The following is an 8873-nucleotide window of genomic DNA, read 5'->3' on the forward strand; positions in this document are numbered from 1 at the left end:
GTGCATAACATGGTTGTGGTTAAATAATTTCCGTTCCTGACATCGAGTGAACAAAGGAGATTGGCTTTGTTCACTCGATGTCAGGAACGGAAGTTATTTAACCACAACCACACCCCTCGAATTTTCCACATAATAGCTTCAGGGCACAACATTCATGGAGTAGTGGATGATGCTGAAAGCGTACTCTATCTATGCTGAAAGTGTAAGCGTTCCAATTATAGAACCATGCAGCCTCGGTTAGGACGCCCTCTTTTATAACGCCCATATACCACCATATAAAAATCATTTTTTTGGGTACATTGTTTCTAGAAAAATAATTATTTTTTACTGGTTCTATAATTAGAACATTTACGGGGAATCATGTGACAGTTTATTGCATTCTTGCAATCTGATTGATGTCAATTTTTGACATCTGAACCCAAGAAAGTGACTCTAAATGCCAGACCCTCTCCTTGGCACATGTCAGATCACGTGCAAGGGAGTGATCTGGGGCCAGACTGGATATCACCCATTCCTCAAAGTTTAATATTGCGATATGAGACTGTCTGTACCAGTATAGGAAACTATAGCTATAATTATGCCTCGAGGCGTAGCCGCACGAGGGATACGGTAAAGCTGACTGTGTGTGTGTGTGTGTGTGTGTGTGTCTGTGTGTCTGTGTGTCTGTGTGTCTGTGTGTCTGTTCCAGCTGTAACTGCTCAACGGTTGCAATGCGACGAAAACTAACAGCTTCTATAGGCTTCTAGCCACGTTCTCTTGGATTTTGATTCGTGGATTAGCAAACTAAAGCTTCTTTCTCGAGTTATGGCTAGTTTGACTCACATTGAAGGCTGTTGCAGTCTCTTCAGAATCTTTCATAGCATCATCTGTCCGCACATACTTTCTATTCAACATATGAGTTAGCCTTGCACTAAAGCGCTAGCTTTTTGTTAGCTACAAGACTCAGAAAATATCTGTTAAAACAGCTAGCTAGCAGTAGCCATTGATCTGTTTGGACACACCCTTTATTATTCCTGTGGATGTAATGCGCATGCGCGCTCATTCCCCATGTGTGAGAAACCAAGATCCAGATCCAGATCCTCCTGGCAGAATCATCTTTGTCTTGAGGGCCTGGTAAGCCACAAAACACTACCATATAACAATATAGATAACAATATGCATGTACACAGGTCTGATATTATATACACTGAACTACAGATCCTGGAAGAATCAATTTTCGTCTTTCTTGAGGTCCTGGTAAGCCACATAATACAATAAATAACAACAATAGACGCATGTAAATAAGTCTTTTCTTCTCAGTGACTTTATATAGGTAAGCTAACTTTAATATAAAATTCATTATAGAAACTAATATAACACTCTAATACTTTTGAGCGAAAGCAAAAACATGGCGAGAGGCATTAGCACAGCGCCAGCTTGAACACTAGTTATAATATAGTTATTACAATTTGACAATTGCATGCACATCATCACAAAATCGTCTCTGACGATCTATATAATTATATACACGACATTGTACATGCATGTGCATGTCACTCTATCTATTTATATATAGCACTATACACAGTTGTGTCCAAATCTAAGCACATGCATGCATGTACGTATAAAGTCTCTTGCATGGGGGCTGTTTAAAGACTGTTCAAAATATTGTGGCCAAAGTCACCAGTATTCCAGTGATCACCATCATTGGAACGGCAACAATAGACGCAGCACCACCGCAAACTGTGAGATATAATTTATAGATACAGAAATCGATAAATAATATAGGTGTGATAATTATTCAGCAGCTAATAATTATTGATAGCTCTTCAATATACAGTAGACTCTCGCTATTCCGGCTCTCTGAAATGCGGCCACCTCGATATACCGGCCATTCGGTTTGGCACGGAATGCTAGCTATATGTTTTCTACACAAAACTCAACCTAAAGTACGGCCACTCGCTATTCCGTTTACCGGCCAGTGCTGGCTGTCCCAAATAACGTTTTCAATGTAATTTTATATGTGTATTACGGCTGGATATGATGTTTTGGGTGTGGTTTAGTAAATAAAATTGGATTACACTTAAATAGAGAGCAGAATGATTCCTTATCTTTCATTATCCTCGAGACAAGAACTGCAATCAGTGATTAGATTCGAGGTAAGGTCTTTTTTAAGCCGCGGCTAATTATCTGAAGTACGGCCACCTCGCTATTCCGGCCAAGCTGCATGGTCCCAAGGGTGGCCGGATTAACGAGAGTCTACTGTAGTTCTATGGATTGTTGTATCTCGAAAGCATTTTGTATGTTAGTCTTGCATGAGAATTGGTTAATTGACTAGTAAATAGCTATCCCATGCATAGGCCACCACGGCACACGGATACAGAAACGTATAATTCATGCATGGCAGGAGTCATTATATAATTATGCATGCTGCGATTAAGCACCATATACATGCAGCCTATATAATAACTATAGAAGCTATATATACAATTATGCATAAAATTATATAGACTACCCGTATTTGCTATTACATAAATGTTGACTTACGCTGAGTTACGGGGTTCGGTGAAAAATTACATGTGTCGTAAATTGCTGCAAAATCGTCGATGCAGGCCAGTCCACATAGTTCTTGAGGACTCTCGAAGGACTGCATGTATATATATATAGTTACATGAGAAAAAGGGGGATTCAAACTTGGGGTTAACTCACACCAAACATGGTAACGCAGGATCCTAGGGCTGGATTTTGTTGTGCTTCTCGAAATGCACAATTAAGTTGAGTAGAACTTTGACAATTGACTATTGCAAAGCAAGCCAACAGTACGAAAAGCACAATCTTCATTGTCTGCAAAAGAACTGAATCACTTGCATGCATGCACATTGTTACATGCAGTGCACATTATTATTATAATATAGAATTGCCATACGTATGACATAGTCTCATGCACGCCATGCGTATACTTTGAAGACAGTATAGTGTCAAAATCAGATCAAAGTATGCATGGCTATAACATTGTATAATTATATGATTACAGTTATAGTAATTATGTTATAGCGGACAGCATGCATAATTTCTTTTACCATGCTGAACCGTTCGATTTGGTATGGGCGATTTCTTCTTGACTGATTACTCTCTTGCTGATATTGATGTTGGAGTTATGCATGGCTTGTGATTTGCCAGCCATATCAGCTCATTTTATACACAACTCTCATTTTGGAAATTGGAATCTGGAATTTTGAAAAAGGTTTCTGTTTCTGATACCTAAAATATATTCATTGATGAAATTGGCAATAAATACTTGTCACATGATCTCCAGCCAATCAGCTTTTAAAAGTAGTCAGGTGACCATATGCTTCAAATGCAGCCATGCAGGTACAAAACTGGTTTAACAGGTCAAGCTATAATATACAAATAGGAGAATATATATAGAGATCACATGACAGACTAAATCAGAACACACCTATCCAAAATCACTTGTTTTTTAATGCTGGCCGGTGCACGCAGATTAAAACATTTAACCTTCGATTATATATAAGTGTGAATCAAGAGAGTGTTGTATTTGAATTTGACTTGAAGACTGGATTCTACAAAGTATGTGTATACAGTGTATGATACCAAGAGTGATTATTAATAGTATATACATGCAACTTTTTGTGAATTTTTAATTAAAGAAGTATAATAATAGTGATGATACCATTATGGATGTGAATGATTGTGATTAATCAGCCAGTATCATTAAAGTGGTGCCAATCTTCGGTTTATAATGCCATCTGCATGGGCATAACATTTTATTAGGGCTTATTGCCTGCATGCATGACCACTGAAAATTAAGATCAAAGCATTCCATTACCTAAAAACACTATATAGCTTAACTATGCATGGCAACCTATATATTTCAGTGCATCATTATAAAAATATGCACTGTGTATCAAATACAATAAGGTTCTAATTTTGCCATTGATACAATATTGTATGGGGCCCATGCATGCACATGTAATATAATTAGACCATGCAGTAAGCCAGTGTAATGCTGAACTATATATAGGGTGTCCTTTGATCCAAGCCAAGCTAATGATCTGGCCATTTGTACCTATAATCTGGAGGTGTGTTTTTTAACTATCAGAGAAGATATCATTAATTGTTTGGGGAGTAAGTAAGGGTTCTCCCCAGACTTTTAGATTTTCAGAATGCAATTTGAATGCTATTATTATAGATGGCAAATGACCTTTAATTTAAGTACAGTGGAGAGGGGGAAGCTATAGACTTCCCGCTGATTTGTGAATAGAACTCTGATATCTCCTGCCAAAAACAGCTAGACTAAGTCCATATATTCCATAAAACTATAATTCTGTACATGCAGGTATTATATATAGTTATATGGAAATGAGTGCCACAAAAGCACAAGTATAGTTATAGTTATTAGTGATTACATGCAAGGAACTATATTAGATTCGCAAGCCGTCACTGTTGCACGGCGAAAAGTAGACTATATATATAGCTGGTCAAACTCCGTTATTTGTGGCAACTTAAGACCACATGCGGTTACCATAAGATCATTGATAGTGACATAGCACTAAGTGTAATTATTACATGCAGTTTAATTATACTGACGTCTTAGAATCTTATGTATCTGATATGTTGACTGTGCAACCGTGACAGCTTGCGAGTCTATATACACCTATATTATATAGCTATAGGCCCTGTAAAACAGACCACAGTGCATGTATAGGCCTAAACATTTTCCTTATATATATATGAAGCATAACTCAACACTTTTACTGATGTGACAGTGTAAGTTGCAAATATTCTACAAACCCCATGCAACTAGTACTACAGTGCCCTAAAACTGATATACTGAATGGCATTCTGAATCAGGCAACAATATACATGCACTGGTGTGCAGATCAACTATACCACCATGTTATCAGTAATTAAGATTCCATTATTGCTATGATTGTATTTGTGGTTTTCAAGTTATGGGCCCACCCATCTATATATACAATGTAGAGTGTGTTGTTGTTTTGTGGCTCAGAGGAAGTCCGACAACCGTGTGCCTAACCATTAATGTTTGCTGAATCAGCATTTTCATAAAAGTCTATTTGCTCAACCCCGGAAGTTATGTGGTCAATTATGGCTTCATTTATGCTTTATGTGGTGGACAAGTAGCCTGGGATGCTAACTTTTAGCTGGTTGGAGCTTACCAGCTCTACAGCATATATAGATAGAAGCGCTTTTTAACAAGGAATCCAATGGAATATGAAACTTTGAATTTCAATAAAGTATGAATGAAGGTCAAACTCAACACATTAATTTTAGTCAAAGAGACTTTTAACTCCAGTACGTACTGCTGGCAGTACCCTATTTTTATCTGGCATTCTGGATTCAGGCAACAACACTGACTGACTCTATATATATGCATGTTAGTGTAAAGTGTATAGGATTTGAGTTATCACTAATTAAGATTCCATGCTATAATTGCATTTGTGGTTTTCAAGTCATGGGCCCACTCAGGGCTATCTACCATGTGTTGTTGCTGTTGTGGCTTAATGCATGCACTCAGGTATATGAATTCCCTGGGCTGCACCTGATGTGTAATTCCCTTCTGGCCAGCAGCACGCACCAGGGGTAGAGTGATTGCAGAGGCGGATCTAGACATTAGAAAAGGGTGGTTCCTAAAAGCAAAAGGATAACGACCCCAAAGGGCGAGTATTAAGCCGCGCGCAGCGCGAAAAAATTGACCACGCTCATTTCCGTTGTAAACCCGCCCATTTCCGGTGTCGTTTCCTGTCACCTGAGTGCTAGGCCAAGGGCTAGGGAGGTCTATTATAGTACCTTAGTAGATGTAAGATTATGTCTAGCTATAGCTATGGCTCCAGTGCAGTGATAGTAAGATCAAGAAGTTAGGTAAGTGTGTGAGTGAGTAAATGAGTAATTTTTATACAAAAGCTTAGAGTATTTAATAATTAATTGTAAAAAACACATAATTATAAGACATTCAATCATCAGCAGGTAGCATAAAAGGGAGTTTCATTCTCCTTGGGTGTAGCTGGCTGTATGATACTACTAGTTTTTTCATATTTTCTGCAGACAAAAGCTGGTTGCATCGGTCACGATTGATATTCATTAAAGCAAGTGAACCCAATCTCGATTTCCGACATGGTAGCACGTCGGGCTGTCTTAATAAGTTTTTAGTTGGCTGAAACTCCTCTCGCTCTCACAAGATGTAATAGGAAGTGTCAGAGCCAATGTCAACAGAAGATTCACATTTGGATATGTCATCACATGGCACTCTCTCAAGGCAGCTCCTTATTTATATGATTTGGATTTTTATTTATTGTGAAACTGTACTTGCTTTACTCTTTTTGAAGAATGTTGAAATTGGCACTTGACTTGGTCTCTTCCTGTTACTCATTGTTGTATAATAAGTAAGTCTGGTTGAACATAATTACCACAATCAAAGCTGCATGACCACTGGACACATGGATGTGGCCCATCTTGTATCCAATTAATTACTGCTTACTATGCAGTTTTTGCAACGCGATCAGTTGAAAAAGAGTAAAGAACCTGCCACTGCTTTTAGCTAAGTTCTGTTCCTTCTAGAGTGGACTACATGCAGGTATTGACATTACTACATAAGTAGAATAAGTAAAACATGACTGTAAATGACTGTAGATTGCTAAAAATCAATTTTAATATTTTGAGCAAAAGGGGGGTTCCTTTGCTCCCTTAGATCTCCCCCTGGATCCGCCTCTGGTAGTGACTTAGGCCGGAGGGCCGCAGGCCTCGAGGGCAAGTGCACTACTGAGCCAACTAGTGTTCAAGCTGGCGCTGTGCTAATGCCTCTCGCCATGTTTTTGCTTTCGCTTAAAAGTATTAGAGTGTTATATTAGTATTAAAGTTAGCTTATCTATATAAAGTCACTGAGAAGAAAAGACTTATTTACATGCGTCTATTGTTGTATTATGTGGCTTACCAGGATCTTAAGAAAGAAGAAAATTGATTCTTCCAGGATCTGTAGTTCAGTGTATATAATATCTAAGAAGAAAAGACCTGTGTACATGCATATTTTTATCTATATTGTTGTTTTGTGGCTTATATACCAGGCCCTCAAGACAAAGATGATTCTGCCAGGAGGATCTTGGGATATTATTTTCTCACACGTGGGGAATGAGCGCGCATGCGCATTACATCCACAGGAAAATTAAAGGGTGTGTCCAAAGAGATCAATTTCACAAATGGCTATACTGCTAGCTAGCTAGCTGTTTTAACAGATATTTTCTGAGTATTGTAGCTAACAAAAAGCTAGCGCTTTAGTGCAAGGCTAACTCATATGTTGAATAGAAAGTTTGTGCGGACAGATGATGCTATGAAAGATTCTGAAGAGACTGCAACAGCCTTCAATGTGAGTCAAACTAGCCATAACTCGAGAAAGAAGCTTTAGTTTGCTAATCCACGAATCAAAATCCAAGAGAATGTGGCTAGAAGCCTATAGAAGCTGTTAGTTTTCGTTACATTGCAACCGTTGAGCAGTTATAGCTGGAATACACACACACACAGACAGACAGACAGACAGACAGACAGACAGACAGACAGACACACACACAGTCAGCTTTACCGTATCCCTCGTGCGGCTACGCCTCGAGGCATAAAAATTATATCCAATGTGCGCACAAGTGAGCTGTGTAACAACTGCATTCCTTGCGCATTCCTTGCGCATTCCTTTCCGTGTACACGTTACTCCTTTTATAGGACAACTAGTTTCAACTAGATCTACTTGTGGTGGCTGTGGAATCATACTATCTATGGTGGAATGCACCAGACGCATGAAAAACGTTTTCTGCTTACCACTGAATCTGTTTAATTAACTTCAGCCATACTATGCCAGTATCTAGATAGTGGCACAGTTCAAGGCTTGACCTGTGCCATTTGGCAGATGCCAGTATCTAGATAGTGGCACAGTTCAAGGCTTGACCTGTGCCATATGGCGGATGCCAGTATCTAGATAGTAGTGGCACAGTTCAAGGCTTGACCTGCATGTGCCATATGGCAGATGCCAGTATCTAGATAGTGGCACAGTTCAAGGCTTGACCTGTGCCATATGGCAGATATTGGCACAGTGTTTCCTTTGATCTGCCCACTCAAAATGCAACAATACTTGATACATGCATTCTTTGATACATTTTGTATTATTATTACCATTTTATTGGTGAAGGTCACTGGCAGTTCTTGTTAGCAACATACCAGGTTCACCAATTTACTAGTTCACATTCACCATTGTGGTTTGTACATTTGCTCGTAGCTGTACATTTGCTCGTAGCTGTACATAATTTTAAGATTCTAATCTAATAATAATTTAATACCCCTAGCCTAGCCCTGTACTGTACACCTGTACATGCATGTCTATCTAGTCTATAATTATTTTATGTATAATAATTATTATACTATTATATTGCTGTATCCTATAGCTACAGGGGTGCACAATGACGAACCAAAGAAGTTGTCAAGATTAGAAGTTGTCAAGATATTAATGGAATGCATGCATGTATACTTAGTACATTTCGTACAAACAAAGTCGATCTGTTCTTAAATACATGTACAATAGAAAATGTAACGTACGTACGTACATATGTGTTATAATTATGTCCATGATTATGTCCAATAACAACTTGTTCATCAAAAATTAGCAGTATCGATCTGACAAGTGTAGATTGAGCATTCACTGACAACTCTCACAGCCTCCTGCCCTTCAACAGGGGATTGTGAGCGTTAGCCAATAGCAATAGGTCATCTTCTAAGTAGAGTCCTTTAGTACTTACTTCAAGTCAGTCCGACGTACACCACTGAAAATGTAAGAGATGCACAATATGCTACAAATTAGTACAGTACTCAAATTT

At 38.5% G+C, this 8873-nt stretch overlaps 2 long non-coding RNA genes across 4 annotated transcripts; one reads left to right on the plus strand and one right to left on the minus strand.

Moving 5' to 3' along the window:
- Positions 1 to 1427: 1427 nt before the first annotated feature.
- On the minus strand, positions 1428 to 3225 carry LOC135336833 (uncharacterized). Its single transcript, XR_010394947.1, has 4 exons — positions 3060 to 3225; positions 2689 to 2823; positions 2527 to 2626; positions 1428 to 1722 (listed from the first exon to the last, which is right to left on the minus strand). It is a non-coding gene; the product is annotated as an uncharacterized LOC135336833 (long non-coding RNA).
- Positions 3226 to 3449: 224 nt separating this feature from the next.
- LOC135336758 (uncharacterized) lies at positions 3450 to 8591 on the plus strand. Of its 3 annotated transcripts, none has more exons than XR_010394928.1 (4): positions 3450 to 3570; positions 5540 to 5883; positions 6067 to 7381; positions 8445 to 8562. It is a non-coding gene; the product is annotated as an uncharacterized LOC135336758 (long non-coding RNA). The 3 variants fall into 3 exon arrangements; XR_010394929.1 differs by lacking the exon at positions 8445 to 8562 and adding an exon at positions 7569 to 8418; XR_010394927.1 differs by having other exon boundaries at positions 3453 to 3570; positions 6067 to 6595; positions 8445 to 8591.
- Positions 8592 to 8873: the final 282 nt, after the last annotated feature.

Source organism: Halichondria panicea, chromosome 6, assembly GCF_963675165.1.
Source record: "Halichondria panicea chromosome 6, odHalPani1.1, whole genome shotgun sequence".
Classification (NCBI taxonomy): domain Eukaryota; kingdom Metazoa; phylum Porifera; class Demospongiae; order Suberitida; family Halichondriidae; genus Halichondria; species Halichondria panicea.